This window comes from Penaeus monodon, chromosome 13 (genome assembly GCF_015228065.2).
Source record: "Penaeus monodon isolate SGIC_2016 chromosome 13, NSTDA_Pmon_1, whole genome shotgun sequence".
Classification (NCBI taxonomy): domain Eukaryota; kingdom Metazoa; phylum Arthropoda; class Malacostraca; order Decapoda; family Penaeidae; genus Penaeus; species Penaeus monodon.
Genome location: NC_051398.1, coordinates 34,872,540 through 34,892,539, shown reverse-complemented (window position 1 = coordinate 34,892,539; position 20,000 = coordinate 34,872,540). Strand labels below are relative to the sequence as shown.

General features: G+C 48.6%; 1 long non-coding RNA gene across 5 annotated transcripts in view; it reads right to left on the bottom strand.

Moving 5' to 3' along the window:
* Nucleotides 1–20,000, bottom strand: part of LOC119580257 — a 184,482-nt gene that overhangs the window by 62,910 nt on the left and 101,572 nt on the right. The gene's annotated exons all lie outside the window — the stretch shown is intronic.

Genomic DNA, 20,000 nt, shown 5'->3' with positions numbered 1-20,000 from the left:
ATAACTCAGATGTACATGCGTTCACGGCAGCTGATGCGATTACTTACAAACACACGCGCCACTCCTTCCAGGCAGGCGTCCTCTCTTATTCCCTCTCCCCCTCCTTCCCTCTCCCCTTCGTCCCTCTCTCTACCTCCTCTCCAACCTCCCTCCCCTCTTTTCTCCCTCCCCCTCCCCGTCCCTTCTCCTTCTCTTTCCTTCCTTTCGCCTCCCTCATCTGTCCCTCTCTCCTTCTCTTCCCTCACCCGCATCACCTTTCCCATTTCTTCCTCTCCCCTTCCCTCCTTTCACGGTCGTCCTCCTCCACCTCCTTCCCCTCCAACCTCACCCTCAACCCCTAACCCCTCCCCACAGCCCGAACCTCGCCGGACACGCGGGGAATGTGGGCGGGGAAGAAAGTGGCAGCGGGGTTGCACAAGAGGCGCTGCTCACCCGCACGAGTCCGTCTTGCGGGGGACTGCTAGAGAGAGAGAGAGAGAGAGAGAGAGAGAGAGAGAGAGAGAGAGAGAGAAGAGAGAGAGAGAGAGAGAGAGAGGGAGGGAGGGGAGGGAGGGAAGGAGGGAGGGAGGGAGAGAGAGAGAGGAGAGAGAGAGAGAGAGAGAGAGAGAGAGAGAGAGAGAGAGAGAGAGAGGGAGGGAGGGAGGGAGGGAGGGAGGGAGAGAGAGAGAGAGAGAGAGAGAGAGAGAGAGAGAGAGAGAGAGAGAGAGAGGGGAGAGAGAGGAGGAGGAGAGAGAGAGAGAGAGGAGAGAGAGAGAGGAGGAGAGGGAGATGGGGGAGAGGGAAGGAGGAGGAGGAGAGAAAAACGAAATAGGAATAAAAAATAATATAAACGAATAAAGTGAACATCATGCATGTTGAGAAGTAGGGAGGAGATGAAAGGAAGTGGAGAATAGTATAATGAGAGAGAGAGAGAGGAGAGAGAGATGAGAGAGAGGAGGGAGAGAGAGAGAGAGTGGAGGAGAATAGAAGAGAGAGAGTAGGAGAGAGAGAGAGAGAGAGAGAGAGAGAAAGTGAGAGAGAGAGAAAGTAGAGAGAGAGAGGAGAGATAGAGAGGAGAGAGCGAGAGGGAGAGAGGAGAGGGAGAGAGAGAGGGAGAGGAGAGAGAGGGAGAGAGAGAGTGTGATAGAGAGAGAGAGAGTGATAGAGAGAGAGAGAGTGATAGAGAGAGAGAGAGTGATAGAGAGAGAGAGGTGATAGAGAGAGAGTGATAGAGAGAGAGAGAGTGATAGAGAGAGAGAGTGATAGAGTGAGTGAGTAAGTTAGTGAGTGAGTGGGTGCGTGAGTGAGTGGGGTGAGTGAGTAGGTGAGTGAGTGAGTGGGTGAGCGAGTGGGTGAGTGAGTGGGTGAGCGAGTGGGTGAGCGGGTGGGTGAGTGAGTGTGTGAGCGAGTGAGTGAGTGAGTGAGTGAGTGAGTGAGTGAGTGAGTGAGTCAGGCAGTTGATTGAGTGAGTGAGCGAGGATATATCTGTACCCCGTACACACATAAGCACATACATCCAAATTCAGAACAATTTTCTTTTCATAATCACAAATCATTTGAGAACATACAAATAAAACACTTTTCCACCCATTTCAGCAAACTCTTAACTGGTAAAACTTCCAAACGGCTGAAACACACAAAACCTGTTTAAAATGCAATAGCCGTTCCCAATTGAAAATATTTCCCTGCTTGTAATTATTCAGTGCCGATCCACAAAAAGAGTAAACTACCTGCAATCCTTAAAGCCTTCATATCAAATCATGTTACACGGTTGAGCTACTTTTCCCGGTGCAATTCCGTTCGATACGAGCCGCTTTTCCCGACACAATTCGCTTAATATTGCCAAAATGCAGCGCGCGGAAGAGCAGGAGCGAGCAGGCACAACCCGTAATGAGAAGGGATAATCAGCCTAGACAGGAACAAGGAGGATGAACTTTAGATGCACGAAAAAAAAAAAAAAAATTAACAAACAGCCACAAACAAAAGAAGGAAAAGAAACCACGAATAATAACCCGGGGGAGAGGGGGACAGGAATAAACGGGAAGAAATAAGCAGGACCTCGCCGGAAAAAAGGAGATAGAGAGAGGGAAAAAAAACAAGTGACGAGACCTCCTGCCAGGGTGTGCGAGGGAGGAAGAAGGGTCGGGAGCATTGCGTCGGCGTTTCAGCTGGGATATAAATTACAGCAATTTCACACATCAGAAGCCCACAACACGGCTTTTTTCAACAGTTTCTTTTTTAGAGGAGAGGGGGGGGACGGAATAGAATAAGAGGGAGAGAGAGTGGGGGGGGGAAGGGAGAGAGAGAAAGGAGAGAGAGAGGAGGGAGGGAGGGAGATAGAGAGAGAGATAGATAGATAGATAGAGAGAGAGGGAGACAGGGAGAGAGAGAGAGAGAGAGAACAGAGAGAGAGGGGAGAGAGAAGAGAGAAGAGAGAAGTGAGAAGACAAAAGATAAAAGATAAAAGAGAAACGACAAAAAAGAAAAGATAAATGACAAAAGAAAAAAGAAAAAAAAAAAAAAAAGAGAAAAGAGAAAAGAGAAAAGAGAAAAGAGAAATGAGAGAAGAGAAGGACGTAAACAGTCCCTTCTCCCGTAGAAGTAACAGGGAATCCTAAGTGACTGAAATAAACAAATTCAACTGAACCGTTATTCGCGCAATTCGGTGTCCACTTTCTTTTCTTTAAAGCTCATGGAACGCAAACGGCCGTGTTAACTCGAGGGAGCAGTTATTGCAGTAATGATAAGGGTAGCATGGTGATGGTGATGGTGAAAATGATAGTGATGGTGATAACAATAATGATGGTGATGAAAATGAAGATGGTGGTGGTGATATAATGATGAAGACGATGATGATGAATGATGATAATGATGGTGATAATAATTATGATCATGAAGATGCAGATGAATATGATAATGATGGTGACACTAATAATGATTACAACAACAACAAAAACAATAATAAAATGATACTAAAAAAATAATAATAATAATTATTATTATTGACATTATCACAGTTTTAAAAAAGATAACATATTTCCTTCCCCCATTACAACGACCCCCACAACATGGCCCGACTCTTCGCCGAGCGTAAAAGGTAAAACTTCCACCCTCAAAAGGCTCTTCATTCCGTTCATCTTCATTTCTTTTTCGTTTCCTCTAAAATCTTGACATCTTTCTCACCTAGCCTCTCCCTCCTTCTCCCCTTTCCCTCCCTTTCTCCTTCCTTCCTTCCTCTTTCCCTCCCTGCCACTCCCTCCTCTCCTTTCTCTTTCCCTCCCTCTCTCCTTCCCTCTCCTTCTCCCTTCCCTCTGCCTCCTACCACATCCACCGTAGGAATAAGACCGACGAGGTAGTGTCCGGCCGGCCGCCGCTTCGCACGAGCCACACTCGGCGCCGCAGAGACAGAACCGGATAATTTAGGTCCGTTGATAAACTACACAGCTTAATTAAACTGCGAAACCGCGCGCCCTAAAATATTGGCGAGTGAATTATACGTTCCGCGACACAGAAAATTTCACAAACAAAACCTTTTGCCCGTGAGACCCGCCGCACACAGCTTTAAAATCTTTACACAGTACGCTTAAAACTGAAATACGGATAGACCACGCAGCGCGCTTTTGCACAAAATGTAGAATCCAGCCGAAACACATTCTTGCACCAATTCTTGTATTGCAAAAAAAGGAGAGAAAAAAAAACATAAAAAGGGAAAATACACTTAACCCCGACGCGTTAAACATCTTCAAAAATACCTTTCCTTTGGCTTTTTACTGGTGGATGAATCTAAAAAAATAAAAAAAGAACATTTAACAGGAAACGATAGTCGTAACAATTCCTCACACATCTGCGGGCAGGTATAGAGGCGTTAAAAATACACAGTGGCTCATAAAACCTACAAATAACAACAACAAAAACAAAAAAGGGGACGTAACAAAGCACCCAGTAGCGCGGGGGGTTGGGCGGTGAGGGGAAGGGAAGGGGAGGGGGATGGAGCGAGGGGAGTGGGGAGTGTTGGAGGATGGAGGGAAGGAGGGAGGGAGGGAGGGAGGGAGGGAGGGAGGGAGGGAGGGAGGGAGGGAGGGAGGGAGGGAGGGAGGGAGGGAGGGAGGGAGGGAGGGAGGGAGGCAGTGGCAGACCTGGGATGTTCACTGCCACGACCGGCGGACTGTGAGAGCTTCAATTTGGCGTTTATCTTTTCCATTCCTTGTCCCGCATCTGCACGGGATTGCAATTGGGTACACGGTAAGTTTTTAGCGCTGCGTCCCCGCGGCATTTCTTCTCCGCCGAGCCGATCTGAAATATCTATCGGGACTTCGCTCCCTCCGGCATTCCTACGTTCGTAAACTGAAGTCATAATTACAATTGCTCTGTAATCTACTTAGAGACGAGCGTATCAATTCAATCGGCCGGCCATCGACCTCCGAGTTTTGCCTTCCGAGATTACAGCGCGCGCAGCAAAATATGGACTTTGCTTGGGGTTCTGCCTAATCACAATTACTATAAAGAACAACCTGCCCGCGGGTGCACCCTCGCAGTGTCAATAAAATAAATACGAGAGGACACCATCTGCTGCCCCGAGAGAAAGAGAGAGAGAAAATAAACCTCGACAAAACGTGTCATTTCCTTTCTTGTCAATTGGGGATGAAATATTCAGCGGAGTAAGTGCAGGCGAACATGTGCTCTCTCCGGAGCGCACATGACAAAAAAGCCTCGGGGGGCGCTTGGGCGATAACATTTTTCCCGGGTGTTATTTTCGAGCAAAAACTGGTACTTCGTGCTCATTCTTTACAAACAAATATCGATATCCAAAGAATTAACACGGTTTTCAAACTGGTCTCTCGGGAAAACGGTTGCTGGACAACAAAATGCCGAGCCCGTTGGAGGAGGCGAGGTTATCAAAATCTTATCAAAATGTTCTTCACACCCCACTGCCGTGTGTTCGACCGTGAGGTGGGTACATGAGCCGGGCCGTTCCCTTGAGGAGGAGAGAATAATATCGTTCTCTCGCTCCAGGTCCCTCGGCGGCGACTTGGCGGTAAACACATTAGGGCGCCGCCGACGGTGCGCGGACGCCCCTTGACACGACTGGAATGCGCCTCCGTAAGGGAATGTGAAACTGATGCGAACACACTTACATTCACAAAACAGAGAAAGGCGGAGGGAGGGAGGGAGGACGGAAGAGAGGTAGGGGAGGAGAAGGGGAAGGGGAAGGGGAAGGGGAAGGGGAAGGGGAAGGGGAAAGGGAAGGTCGGGGTGAGGGAGAGGGCAGAATGAATGAATGAATGAATGAATGAATGAGTGACTGAGAGAGAGAGAGAGAGAGAGAGAGAGAGAGAGAGAGAGAGAGAGAGAGAGAGAGAGAGGAGAGAGAAGAGAGGAGAGAGGAGAGGAGGAGAGAGAGAGGGAGAGAGAGAGATGAGAGAGAGAGAGAGAGAGAGAGAGAGAGAGAGAGAGAGAGAGAGAGAGAGAGAGAGAGAAGAGAGAGAGAGAAAATAGAAAAAAAAAACAAGACTGACAAGATACCAACACGGACTTCTTTTTGTCTGGTTCATTTCTTTTCCCAATTCTTTTTAAGGAGAAAAATCGGCCCAAAAAGGTAATGCAAGAAACACGCATATCCTCCAACACAAACACGTGTCTGCCCGTCCCTTCCTCCCGCCAGAGTATTTTATATGCGAGGCCAATAAATAAAAATTCCTGAACCCCCAACCCTGCACACGTTGCAAGCCCAAAGCAAATTTTGTTCCGGCACTCTCGGCGCAAAATAACTGTGCCTTGTCTTACTTTGCTTCCGCTACGGGTCCCTCGCCCTTCAACCCCGGGCGAAAAAGATAACAGAGTGATAGCTCGCACAGGCAGCTACAGGGTGTCCGAGGGGGGGGGGGGAGAGAACGCGAGATCTAACAGAATAGAGATCAAACACGGAAATCGGAGATGCCAGGGGAAGGGAAAGGGTGGGAGGGGGGGGAGGTGGGGAGGGAGGGAGGTAAGAAGAGGAGGACGGAGGGGAGGGGGGAGGGGAGGAGGACGGAAGAGGGGAAGGGGAGGGGAAGTGGAAGAAAAAGTCCAGAGGGGGGAAGGCGAGATAGAGTGGAGAAAGAAGAATAGGAGGGTTAAAGGGGAGATAGATAAAGGGGATGATAGAAAGAAGGAGGAGGAGGAGGAGGAGGAGGAGGAGGAGGAGGAGGAGGAGGAGGAGGAAGAGGAGGAGGAAAAAGGAGGAGGAGGAGGAGGAAAAAGGAGGAGGAGGAGGAGGAAAAAGGAGGAGGAGGAAAAAGAAGAAGAAGGAGGAGGAAAAAGGAGGAGGAGGAAAAAGGAGGAGGAGGAGGAGGAAGGAGAAGGAGCAGGAAGAGGAGGAGGAAGGTGAAAAAGGAGGAGGAGCAGGTGGAAAGAGAAGGAGGACGAGAATGAGGAAGAGGGACGAGGAGGAAGGAGGAGGATGGGGGGGAGCAAGAAGAAGAAGAAGAAGAAGAAGAAGAAGAAGAAGAAGAAGAAGAAGATGAAAAAGAAGAAGAAGAAGAAGGAGGAGAAAGAGGAGAGAAGGTGGAGGAGGAGCAAAAAGGAGGAGGAGGAGGAGGAGGAGGAGGAGGAGGAGGAGGAGGAGGAGGAGGAGGAGGAGGAGGAGGAGGAAAGAGAAGGAAGAGAAGGAGGAAAGAGAAAGAGGAAGAGGAGGGGGGGAAGAGGAGGAGAAGGGGGAAGGCGGAGGAGGTGGAGGTGAAGGCGAGGGAGGAGGAGGAAGTGGATTAGGAGGAAAGAGTAGGAAAGAGGCTGAGGAGGTGGAAGTGAAGGTGAAAGTGAAGGTGAAGGTGAAGGAGGAGGAGAAGGCGATGGCGAGAGAGGAGGAATATCAAGGGCAGGCAAGGGTGAAGGTGGCGGCGGAACAGTGGAAGGCCTGAAGATCACGGAATCAGAGGTCAATGGGAGATGAAAGGAAGGGCGAAGACCAATAACGGGCCTTAAAGGAAAGGAGGCGAAAGCGGGGCGAGAGCACTATCAAGGCTCGTGCTAGTCAAGGAGATGATGAAAGATCTTGTCCTGCGAGAAAGTGAAGCAGCAGAAGCAGGGAAGGAAGGGGGGGACAGCAGAGGGCGGCAGGGAGAGTCGGCGGGGTAGGTAGAGCGAAGGCTAACTAACTGATCTGCGCCTCGAGGGAATGATAAACACGGGCGCAGCTGCACTGATTACGATGGGAGATTTCGGGGAAAAAACAGACGATGAGCCTCAGTCCTCGCTGAGCTTCGACGAAGCCAAGGACACAAGGCCGAGTCTGAACCAGCTGGAAACAAGGACAAGATGGGCGTCTGACGGGAATCATGGACGCTCGGAGACGAAGCAACGGACCGCGAAATTACCTTTGTTAAAAACACAAGACTCTTCACAGATCAAGACAAACAGCACAGATCGTTCGATCCTTCCTACGTGAAAACGAACACAACAACAGTGTCAGGCGAAACAATTTCCAATGTTCTTACGCAACCTTAACAAGAAAACTTGCCCGAATGCTCTCCGCTAAGACGGACAAAAAAATAGCTTTCTACATTAAACCCAGATCCATAAACAGTCGTATCAGGCCTGCTATGAAAACAAAAAAATGTTGGTCACTGATACGTGATACTCGGCCTTACATACGAATAACGCTCATGATTTTCAACACAAAATCCTGTTTTGTGGCTAGTAACAACGAAGCACAAACGGGGAAAAACAAACATTAATAGCGTGACAGCGGTTTGCCTTTTGTCATTACTTCATCCGCGCACGCCCGACAGTATATCTTTTTTGTCCGCGGGAAAAGCCAAAGCCGCTCACGACCCCCTCCCTTCCCCTCTCCTTCCCCACCCCTCCCTAGTCTAATGAATATCCTACGCGTCCCGCAACCCGTGCCGTCCCCTAATGCAACCAGGTGGGCCCCCGGCACGGCCTTCGAAGGATGTCAACAAAGATGCCGACGGACTGGAGGAGCTTTCGTGGGAAGGGAAGGGACTCGTGACCGTCTCGAGGGCTCGGGGCTCATCTGCCAGTGGGTGTCGCAGCCTCGGAGGGCGCGGGGATGTGACACCGTGTCGGGGGCTTGCGTGTCTTCCTCCCTTGGCGACGCCGACCCTGGTCTTCTGATCTTGGTTGAGCTTCTGAGAATGTCTGTCTGTCTGTCTGTCTGTCTGTCTGTCTGTCTGTCTCTGTCCCTCTCCCTTCGTATCCCCTTACTCCCTTCCACCCTCCTCCCCTCCTCACGTTATCTTCTCCCTCTTCCTCTCACCCAGTCTCCAACCAACCGCAATCCTTCTCCTCCCTCAACAAACCAACTGATCAAAGCCAGCCCTGCGCCCATTACGAGACATTGCGCGATATTCGACAAATCAGGCTACTCAAATCCACGGCTTTTGATGTAATTCCGAAATGAGGAGAGAGCAAGCACGAGAGAGAGAGACCTTTCGATTGCTTGCGCTTTCGTCCCGTGTTCCCCCCGCGGGCGTGAGGCGGGGATACGTCCCTACGCCCGCGATTCCGCAAAACCAGTTTACACAATAACAGAACTGCATCACGGGGTATATAAAAAGGAAAATTATATTTGCAACAATAACCTATCTGTAAAAAAAAAAAAAAAAAAAAAAAAAAAAAAAAAAAAAAAAAAAAAAAAAAAAAAACGAGACCGAAACGTTTTATTTTAGCCTAAACCACCAGAAGGGGGAATCATCCTTCCCCCCCGCTGTTGTGTTTCCCCCCTCCCCGTCCTCCCCTGCCTACTCCCCCTCCCTCCCACGTGCCAATAACAATTACAGCGGCAATAATTCAGCCTAGACGCAAGGGACCGCTCGAAAACAAGCAATTACATAAAGTTTACAGCACGCCGCCTGGCCGTACATTTTACGCGGTAGTTTAATAGTCGGTTACACGCCATGCGCGGCAACACGCTTATCTACATACGCTAAAGGATGCTGGCGGACAGGGGGGGGGGGGGTGAGATGACTCTGTCCGCACTCTAGTTTACGGCCTCGTCAAATAAATCATGGAAATTATGATCGTCTATATCAATATTACTCCCCTGTTTCATGATTATTATGCCATGACGACCACTATTATTATTTAGTAGCATCAGTTTTATTATGATTTTTATTGATCATAGCTTTTTTTTCCTGTTTTGAAATTGTCCTTCTGATTCACTTACTTCCCATCTCTTTCCCTACATTCGCATAATACAAAAAAAAAAAGAAATTGCTCTTGCTCTCCGCACTATAGTATTCGGCATCATAGGACCTCCGGCGACCCAGCCCTCCGTCCTCCTTGTGTATTCGCAGGGACCCCGACGAGGCCCGTACGGCACCCCTGAGAGACCCCACCACCGAGATATCCCCCCAAAATAACAAGATACCCCTCAGATCCCCCTATAAGACCCCTCAGGGACCCCGCGAGACCGCAGCCTCCACGGCGCTCCATAAATATTTCTAGCACTGGGACGGCCTACGCCATTCACTTGCCTTGGACGCGCCGCTCGGAAAATGCTAGGAGGCAGGTACAGCAGGAAAGGGGAAGGGAGGAAGGAGGAGGTGGAGAGAAAGGCAAAGTGAAGGTGGAGAAGAGGAGGGGAGAGGAGTGAGGGAGAAGAGCAAGGGAGAAGGAGGGGGAGGGGGGAGAGGGAGAGGGAATGGGAGAGGGAAGGAGGGAGGGAGGGAGGGAGGGAGGGAGGGAGGGAGGGAGGGAGAGAGAGAGAGAGAGAGAGAGAGAGAGAGAGAGAGAGAGAGAGAGAGAGAGAGAGAAACCGCCTTTCAGTCAGCACTCTCTCCACCAATCATCGGAATACCAAACCCGACCAACAAACAAACAAACAAACAAACAAGTAAACAGACAAACGCACACACACGCCCTAAGAAACAGCCCGAGACGAACGAACAACCAACCGCGCGCGCCAGAATCACAGCGCTACCCACACCGACGCTAACAAATGGGCCCGGCCGGTCACACATCAACGGAGGGAATATCGAGCATTAATATTATATAAACATGCCGATAACCCCTTCGCCCTCGTAAAGCCCCGCATGCAAATCGGAGTCCGGATTCCAGCGCCATAACTTTTTATTTTTTCCCCTCACTCGGAGCCCGCGGACGAACGCACGAGAAGACGATCGGACTTCGGCCACTCGGACGACGATCGCCACTCGGACGCTGGGGAGGGAGGGGAAAAGAGGGGGGAAGGAAGGGAGGGGAGGAGGGAGGGGAGGGGAGGGGAGGGGAGGGGAGGGTAAGGAAGGAAGGGAGGGAGGGCGGGAGGAACTGAGTGACTGAGGGAGAGGGTGGGGGAGAAAGAAGGGAAGGGAGAAGGAAGGGAGGACTAAGGAAAAGGTTGAAGATAGGATGGGGGAGAGGGAGGGGAGAGGGAGAGGAAGGGGGAAGAAAGGACGGATGGGGAGAGGGAGTGGGAGGAACAGAGAGGAGGGGGGAGAGGGGGGGGAGGGGAGGAGGAGGAGGAGGAGGAGGAGGTGGAGGAGGAGTAGGAGGGAGGGAGTGAGGAAGGGGGGATAGAGAGAGGGAAAAAAGACAGAAAAATGAAGATAAGAAAAAAAAACGAAACTAATCATAAAGAATTTAAAAGGAAAACATAGAGCCCCCCCAAAACACACACACACACACACACACACACACACACACGCACACGCACACGCACACCCACACACACACACACACACACACACACACACACACACACACACACACACACCACACGCGCACACACACACGCTCACACACACACACACACACACACACACACACACACACACGCACACACACACATAAATAACAACATACTAGGAAAACAAAACGCAAGAGATAGCACAACAAAACCAGACAATACCTGATAACAATAAAACAAGCGAAGCCACCCCCCCCCCTCTTCCCTAGCGACACATCACCCCCCCCCCCCGACGTCTCTCCCCCGCCTGAGACATCTGAATACTCCATAATGGATGCCTCGGACACTGCCGGACACGAACCATTTTCTGGGGAGTCTGGAGGCTGGCTTCTCCCCCCCCCCGTCTTTTTTCCCTCGCCCAATGCATCATTCTTGTTTTCCTGTGACAGATATACTCCGTGCACTGTAAATATTATTGTCACATCCATCATGCGGCGGTATATCATTACTTTACATAATCGCTAGCTTCTGTTGTTGGTCAAGGGCGGGCGGGAGGGGGGAGGTGAAGAGGGAGGGGGGAGGGGAGGGGAAGGGGAGGGGGGAGGTAGGGGATAGGGGGAGAGGAGTAGGGAAGGGGTAGAGGAGAGAGGGGGAGGGATAGTAAGGGTGAGAGGGAGTGGTTGCCTTATAAATCATGCGGGGATATTATGTTCAAATATTTATATGAAATGCGTCAACGCTTACGACGTGCCAACCATGGAATTAGAGGGGGTAGTTAGTGCCGGCGGGATGGGAAGGGGGAGGGGGGAGGGGGGAGGCTGATTGCAATGCTCCGCTCCATCAAACTAACTACGGTTCACATACACCGATGAAAGAAAGGATTAAATGAAAAACTATGATGATTTTCGATACTATTGTAACAGATCAAGACCGGATTTACAAACATATAAAAACGTCTTCAAGTCTAAACGTCTAAACAGACCACGGCAGAAAATAAGAGTAAATAGTGCATGTCGTCGCCACAAAATATGGCAGTGCTGAATAAATATCCCATTTGCAGCATCCGAAACTGTGCTCGCGATGAATACTTAAATAGGACACAATCACGTGTTTGCGAGGGATATATGGGAAGCAACAAGACGCAGCCACAAGTAGGTATATTACACTTTTGTGTGTGTGTGTGTGTGTGTGTGTGTGTGTGTGTGTGTGTGTGTGTGTGTTGTGTGTGTGTGTGTGTGTGTGTGTGTGTGTGTGTGTGTGTGTGTGTGTGTGTGTGTGTGTGTGTGTGCGCGCGCGCCTTAAAAAGTATGAAAGGATGATAAATGCTCCACATGGAAAGCCGCGTAAAAAGCCGAATGTCGCATAAGAACTTTCAAAATGAAGAAACATGAACGTCCCAATTGTCTTTCGGCTTAACGGAAGAGAAAAGTTCATCATACGAGGACGGATAATTTAAACGAAAAAATTTTTTTTTCCCCCCCCCCTTTTTTTTTTTTTTTTTTTGGGGGGGGGGGGGGAAAGGGGGGGGGGGGGGGGGGGGGGGGGGGGGGGGGGGGGGGGGGGGGGGAAAAAGGGGGAATTTTTAAAAAAAAAGGGGGGGAAAAAAAAGGGGGGAAAGGGGGGAAAAAAAAATTTTGGGTTTTTTTTTAAAAGTTTAAAAGGGTTTCCCCCAAAAAAAAGGCCAAATTTTTTAAAAAAGGGGGGGAAAAAATTTGGGGGGGGGGGGGGAAAAAAGGGGAGGGGGAAAAAAAAAAAACCCCCCAATAAAAAAAAAAGGAAAAAAAAAATTTTGGGGGGGAATTTTAAAAAAAAAAAAAAAAAATTTTTGGTTAAAAAAAAGGGGGGGAAAAAATTTTTAAAAAAATTTTTGGGTTTTTTTCCCCGGGGGGGGGGGGAAAAAACCTTAAAAAAACCCCTTTGGGTGGGGTTTTTTTTGGGGGGGGTTTGGGTTTTTTTTGGGGGGTTTTTTTGGGGGGGCCCCCCCCCCAAAAAAGGGAAACCAAAAAAACCCAAAAGGGAAAAAAAAGGGGGGTTTTTTTAAAATTTTTTGGGGGGGGGGGTTTTTTTTGTTTTTAGGGCCCCCCCCCCCCCCTTTTTTTTTGGGGGGGGTTTTTTTTGGGGGTTTTTTTTGGGGGGGGGGGGGTTTTTTTTTTTTGGGGGGTTTTGGGGGGCCCCCGGGGAAAAAAAAGGGAGGGGGATTTTTTAAAAAAGGGAAACCCCAAAAAGGGGGGGAAAAAAAAAAATTTTTAAAGAAAAAAAAAGGGGGGGGAAAAAAAGGCCCAAGGGGGGGGGCTATGGGGGGGGGGGGGAAAAAAAAAAAAAGGGAAAAAGGGGGGGGGGAAAAAAAAAAGGGGGCCAAAAGGGGGAAAAGGGGGGGGGAAAAAAAAAAAAAAAAAGAAGAAAAAAAAAAAAAAAAGGGGGGGGAAAAAAGGGGGGAAGAGAGAGGAAAAGAGAGGGGGGGGAGGGGGGGGGGGGGGGGGAGAGAGGGAGGAGGGGGGGAAAAGGGAAAAAAAGGGGGCCCCCGGGGGGGGAAAAAGGGGGGGGGGAAAAAAAAAAAAAAAAAAGGGGGGAGAAAAAAAAAGGAAAGGGGGGGGGGAAAAAGGGGGGGGGGGGGAGGGAGAGAAGGGGGGGGAAAAAAGGGGGAAAAAGGGGAAAAAAAGGGGGGGGAAAAAGGAGAGGGGGGGAAGAGAAAGGAAAAAAAAAGGAGAAAAAAAAAAGGGGGGAAAGGAAAAAGAAAAAAAGAAAAAAAAAAGGAAAAGGGGGGGGGGAAAAAAGGGAAAAAAAAAGAAAAAAAAAGGAGGGGCCGAGGGGGGGAGAGGGGGGAAAAGAAAAGGGAGAGAGGGGGGGGGGAAAGGAGGGGGAGGGGAGGGGGGGCCGGGAAAAGGAAAAAAAGGGGGGAGGGAAAAAAAGAAAAAGGAAAGAAAAAAAGAAAAAAAAAAAAAAAGGGAAAAAAAAGGGGGGGGGAAAAAGGGGGGAAAAACGGGAGAGGGGGGGGGGGGAAAAAAAAAAAAGGGGGGAAAAAAAGAAAAAAAAGGGGGAAAGAAAGAAAAAAAGGGGAGAAAAGGGAGAGAAAAAAAAAAGGGGGGAGGGGGGCCCAAGAGAGAGAGAAAAAAGGGGGGGAAGAAAAAAAAAGAAAAAAAAAAAGAAAAAAAGGGGGGGGCCAAAAAGGAGAGGGAAAGAGAGGGGGGAGAGGGGGGGGGGAAAAGGGAAAAGGAAAGAAGAAAGAAAGAAAAAGAAAAAGGGGGAAAGGGGGAAAAGGAGGGGGGGGGGGGGGAAAAAAAAAAAAAGGGGGGGGGGGGCCGGGAGAGGAGAGAGGGGGGGGGGGGGGGGGGAAAAAAAAAAGGAAAAAAACAGGGGAAAAAAAAAAAAAAAGGGGGAAAAAAAGGGAAAAGGGGGGGGGGGGGGGAAAAGGAGGGGAGGGGAAAAAAAGGGGGGGAAAAAAGAGAGGGAAAGGGGGGAAAAGGAGGGGGAAAGAAAGGGGGGGGGGGGAAAAAAAAGGGGGGGAAAAAAAAAACCCCCCCAAAAAAAAAAGGGGTTTTTTTAAAAAAAAGGGGGGGGGAAAAAAAAGGGGGGGAAAAAAAGGGGGAGAAAAAAAAAAAAAAAAAAAAAAAAAAAAAAAAAAAAAAAAAACAAAAAAAAAACCCCCCCCCCCCCCCCCCCCCCCCCCCCCCCCTTTTTAAAAAAAAAAAACCCCCCCCCCCCCCTTTTTTTTTTTTTCCCCCCCCCCTTTTTTTTTTTTTTTTTTTTTTCCCCCCCCCCCCCCCCCCCCCCCCCCCCCCCCCCCCAAAAAAAAAAAAAAAAAATTTTAAAAAAAAAAAAAAAAAAAAACCCCCCCCCCCCCCCCCAAAAAAAAAAAAAATTTTTTTTTTTAAAAAAGGGGGGGGGGGTTTTTCCCCCAAAAAAAGGGGGGGGGGGGTGGGGGGGAAAAAAACCCCCAAAAACCCCAAGGGGGGCCCAGGGGGAAAAAAAAGCCCCCGGGAAAAAAAAACGGGTTTTAAAAAACAAAAAACCCCCCCCCAAAACCAACCCCCCCCCCCCTTTTTTTCCCCATTAAACCCCCCCCCCCCAAAAAAAAAACCCCCTTTTCCCCCAACCCCCCGGGGGGGCCCCCCTTTTTCCCCCTTTTTTCCCTCCCCTTTTTTTCCCCCTTTCCCCCCCCCCCCCCCCGCGGCCCCTCTCTCTCTCCCCCTCTCCCCCCCCTTTTTCCCTTTCTCTTTTTTTTCCCCCCCCTCTCCCCCCCCCCTTTCTCCCTCCTTTTCCTCCCTTCCTTTTCCCCCCCACCTTCCCTTTTCCCCTCTTCCCCTCTCCCTCCCCCCTCCTCCCTTTCCCCCTTTCCCCCTTTCCCCCTTTCCTCCTCTCCCTCCTTTCTACTCTCCCCCCTTCCTTTCTCCCTCCCTTCCTTTTTTCCCTTCCTTCTCCCTTACTAATTTCGTTTCCCCCCTTTTCCTTTTCTTTCCGTTATACCTCTTCTTGCCTTTCTTTAAAAATCCCGGTACCTTTTTGTGCTATTTTTTACAGACACCCCTTATTCCTGACATTATCCCTTAGAACTTTTCCCCATGGGCCCTTCTTTTTCCCTTCTTTTCCCTCCTTGCCCTTCTCCCTTTCTCTACTTTCTCCTGCCTCTACTCCCCTTTCGTTTATTATTCCATTTTTAAATCCTTCTTAGCCTTCCCCCGTTTTTTCCTCCGGATTTCCAAACCACCAAATTTAAAGCCCCGAGCATTTTTATTATTCTTGACCAGAAAAGGGTTGGGGTTGAAAAAAAGAAAAAAAAAAAAAATTTCCGGTTTTATTTTAAAAGTCCCTTTCACTCCCGCATTTTTTTAAACTGCCCTGCGGTGCTTTACTCAGCCAAATACTAAAGTTTAACGTTATGGCTATGACAAAACCTAGAAATACACAGGGGAAGCATTAGGGGGAATATAGTCGAGAGAGAGAGACAGAGAAGAGAGAGAGGAGAGAGAGAAGAGAGAGAGAGAGAGGGAGAGAGAGGGGGGAGGGGAGGGAAGAGAGGGAGAGATGGGGGGGAGGGGGAGGGGGGGGAGGGGAGGGAGGAGAGGGGGGAGGAGGGGAGGGAGGGGCAGGGGGGGGAGGGAGAGGGGGAAAAGGGGGGGAGAGGGAAGGAGGGGAAAAGGAGGGGGGGAGGTGGGGGGAGGGGGGGGGGAGGAGGAAGGGAGAGGGAGGGGGGGAGAAGAGAGAGAGAGAGAGAGGAAAGAGGGAAAAGTGGGAAAGAAAAAGAGAGAGAGAGAGAGAGAGGGAGAGAGAGGAAGAGAGAGAGGGAGAGAGAGGGGAGAGAGAGGAGAGAGAGGGGAGAGAGAAAGAGAGAGAGAGAGAGAGAGAGGGAGAGGGAGAGGGAGAGGGAGAGGGAGAGGGAGAGAGAGAGAGAGGAAGGGAGAGAGGGAGCGGGAGAGGGAGAGAGAGAGAGGGAGAGGGAGGGAGAGGGAGAGAAGGGGGAAGAACGGCTGGGCAAAATCTATTAATTCACAAAAGAAAACATTCCTATAAAGACAGAATGGGGTCTAAACATCACACAGAAAAGTTACAGGAGTTCTAGATTAATTCCCGAACTCCCGAGAAAGTTTTAGAAGTGTCTTGTATAAAAAAAAAGGGGGGGGAGCATAAAGAAAAGACACTTTTTCCCATTTTCTTTCGCCGGCCCGTTTTCTTCATCGGCAACGACTCTACACCATTTCCACAAAAAAAGAACAAAATATAAATACAAACCCTTCCCAACCCTTAAAAAAATCATATATAAATTGCCCCTCTTCGATCCCTTCCCCTCACAGAAAGAAAAGGAAAAATCCCCAGAAACTTTCTAGCCACAATACTGCTGCCGCGAGCCTGTAAAACATGGTTACACTCTGTCGCAAATTAACCTTTACAGAACATCACGCCCTCTTGGGGACTCGCGCTTGCTGTCGCTTATCCGACCGACGGCTCGTTCCTTCTCTCTTTGTTTGCGCTTTTTTGTGGATAGAAAGGATATAAATCCAATGTCAAAAGGACCTTTTCCGCAAGTTAGGACGATTAGAAAAGGGGAGGATATAGGAAATCGCTGAGGTAGAACGTTTTAAAGAGGCATTTGGGAAGATTCCATCACTGCTGCGTCTCCACCGCTACTTCCTTTTGCCTTGTACAATTCATCGAAAGTCGAAACCCTGATATCATGAACGTAAAATCTAATTTCTAAAACCCACACATTTACCAGAAACTGAAACCAATAGGCACTCCCTCAGTACCCATGGTCAAAAGCACAAAATTCATAACCCTCAATATGAAACAAATAACCCACAATTTGGAACCTGAAAGCCCACGTCACAATATCTAAACTAAGAGCACAACCCAGAACTGAAAGGCAACACAACCCCAAACCCCAGAACTAACGTAAAACCCACAACCTGCAACGCAGAATCCAGACCAGGGATTCAACATTCAGACTACAGACCCTCCAGCATCCAGACTACAGCATCGAGACCCAAACCCTAACACTCAAAATAAAGACACCAATATCCAGATCACAGACCGTGAAATCCAGACCACACACCCCAACATTCTGACCACAGGCCGTAAAGACCAGACCGCAGACCATGAAATCCAGACCACACACCCCAACATTCTGACCACATACCATGAAATCCAGACCGTCGACCCCAGCAGCATCCTGACCACAGAATCCAGACCGCGGAACCGAGACCCAAGAAAGCAGGACTCAAGACCCCGCCCGCACTCCGTCCTGTCACCCACATCCCCGCGACAGTCAAGAGCTGCAGGCAGGCAGGTCTCGGTAAACATAACAAGTAAATTACTCAGTCATGACCCGGGGACTTGCTGACAAAGTGACGACCCAACTTCGAGACTTCGGAAGGGGGGAGGGGTGGGTGGGAGGGGCAGATGAGAGAGTAGAGTTGGAGGGAGAGGGGGAAAGGGAGCAGGAGCAGGGGGGGGGGAGAATAGGAGAAGATGGGGAGGAAGAGCAGGAGGGGAAGCAAGGAGGGAGCAGAAAGAGAGGAAGACAGGGAGAGGAGAAAAGGGGAAGAGGACCCTCGAATGCAGAGCGGAAGGAGGAGAGGTGAGGGGCAAGGAGGACGAGAGGAGAGGTGAGGGAAAGAACGAGCGAAAAGGAGGTGAAGGGCAAATGAGTGAGAAACGGTGGTGCGGGAGAAGGAGGCGAGGAGTGAGGAGAGAGAGAGAGCCGTGATGGCGCTTGTGTAAATCATAGAACTGCGACGAGACTGGCTCTCGAGGGAGTGGCATGACGGGTCGCGAAGAAGGGGAGTGGAGGAGGAGAAGGCGAGGAAGCCAAGGAATCGAGGAGGAAAAGTGAAAAGCGAATGAAAGAGTGGTGAGTAAGTAGGGGAAGGATGAAGGAGAAACAGGAACAAATTATGAATGCGAAGAAAATGCATGGCAAATGAGAACGTAGAAAGGAAAAGACGTGATAAACAAGGAAAGGAAGGAGTTTGAGAATGGCAAAGAAACAATAAAAGAGTGGACAGGAAGAAGGCTAGTCAACGAAGGAGGCAAGGGGAAGTCCAAGGATATGAAGTGGGCGGGACACAGGATCCGAAATAACAAAGAAAAGAGGCAAGCAGAAATGTATGAGAAGAGGAGGCGAAGGAATACGTATGGCGGAAGAGCAGATGGTGATAGGGAGATAATAATGGAATGGAGAAGAGAAGGAAAATGAAAAAAAAGAAATAATGTGGTAAAACGAAATACAGGGATAAAGAGGGAAAAAAGAGGAAAGAAGGATTGGGGATCGAAAGGAAATGATTAGAAGGAGAGGAGGGATAAGAAGAAACTGTGTAATGAAAGGTGTGAATAAATAAACCAAGGCAACTCCAGTGAACGGCAAAAGAGAATATGAAAAGAAAACACATCAAAGAAAATGCAATGATTAAATTACGGGAAAGGAGTAAATGAAAGTTAAAAGAGAAATGACATTTTTTTTCGATTTTGAGTCGTTCTTTTAAAATATTGCTATTCCCATTTGTAGGAATCCAATGTTTTCCTAGATATTTTCTTTTCCAATCTGCATTCGCATTTTCGCCCGTCCTTTGTTCAATTTCACGATTTTTTTTAGCGATCAGTTCACCCTCTCGCTGTCCCTGAAGCATTACACTAACTTTTGCTTTAAGAGAAACAATGGCCATGATAATACTAAAATAACGAAGAAGAAAAAAGACTACACTATATCTCTTACTCATATCCGTCCGGGTACAATGATGAAACATTTTTTCGCGACGCTTTTTTAATCTAAACTTTTTCATGTCCCGGCTTACATTGAAAATAAAAACCATCATAAAAAATACGAAAACAACCCCGAGCACTATCATTATCATCATTAGCCAGACATACTTAAGCAACGACGTGTAACTATCCGTTTCCCTTTGAATCGCATGGCATTCAACCCCGAGGCCCGTCCGCTAATTACACGATAAGGCAGTCTTTCCCATTGTATTTGGGGGTAATTTCACCTTTAGAGTGAGACTGAGTAACCGGTCGGGATTTCTGGCTGTTGTTGAAAATGGGGAGGGAATTTGATACACAGCATGAAAAGGGGAAGGGAAGGGGGAAGGGAAGAGGGAAGGGAAGAGAGGAGGGGAGGGGAGTGGAGGGAAGGAGAGGAAAGGGGAGGGGAGGGGAGAGAAGGGTAGGAAGGGGAGGGGAGGATAAGGGAAGGGAGAGGAAGGGAAGGGAAGGGAAGGGAAGGGATGAAGGGAATGGAATGGATGAAGGGAAGGTAAAGGAAGGGAAACTCCGGAGCGTCTGGAGTTTCTAAGGCAGCCTAAACGTACATCTTCTCCCTAACCTTCTCATGCGAACGGCTTTCCTTATAGGTTGCTAGTGTGCGCGTTCTTTAAAATATATAATCCTTTAGTCGTTCGAAAAAGAAAGAAAGAAAGAAAGAAAGAAAAAACAATACATATACGACAATTTCGGATGCAGTTTTCTCAAGCGTATAAAAATCCCCTTCTCGGTCCAATGCACCTCACAACTGATTTGCATATTTCCAATGGACAATAAGTAAACAAACGTCCTATAATGATTCGGGCTGCATGGCGCAAGCAAAGAGAATTATGCATGACGCCTGCATTTCCTCTAGTGATATCTCGGAAGAAGCAGTCATTATGCAATGCTCTTCCTTGCATATACATACATATATATATATATATATATATATATATATTTATATATATATATATATATATATATATATATATTTTTTTTTTTTTTTTTTTTTTTTTTTTTTTTTTTTACATAAATACATGAGTGAGTGAGTGAGTGAAAAATGAGAGTAAATGAATGAATGAATAAGTTAGTGAGTCAATGAGTGCGCGAGTCAGCAAGCAAACGAGTGAACGAGTGTGTGAGTGTAACAGTGTCAGTATGT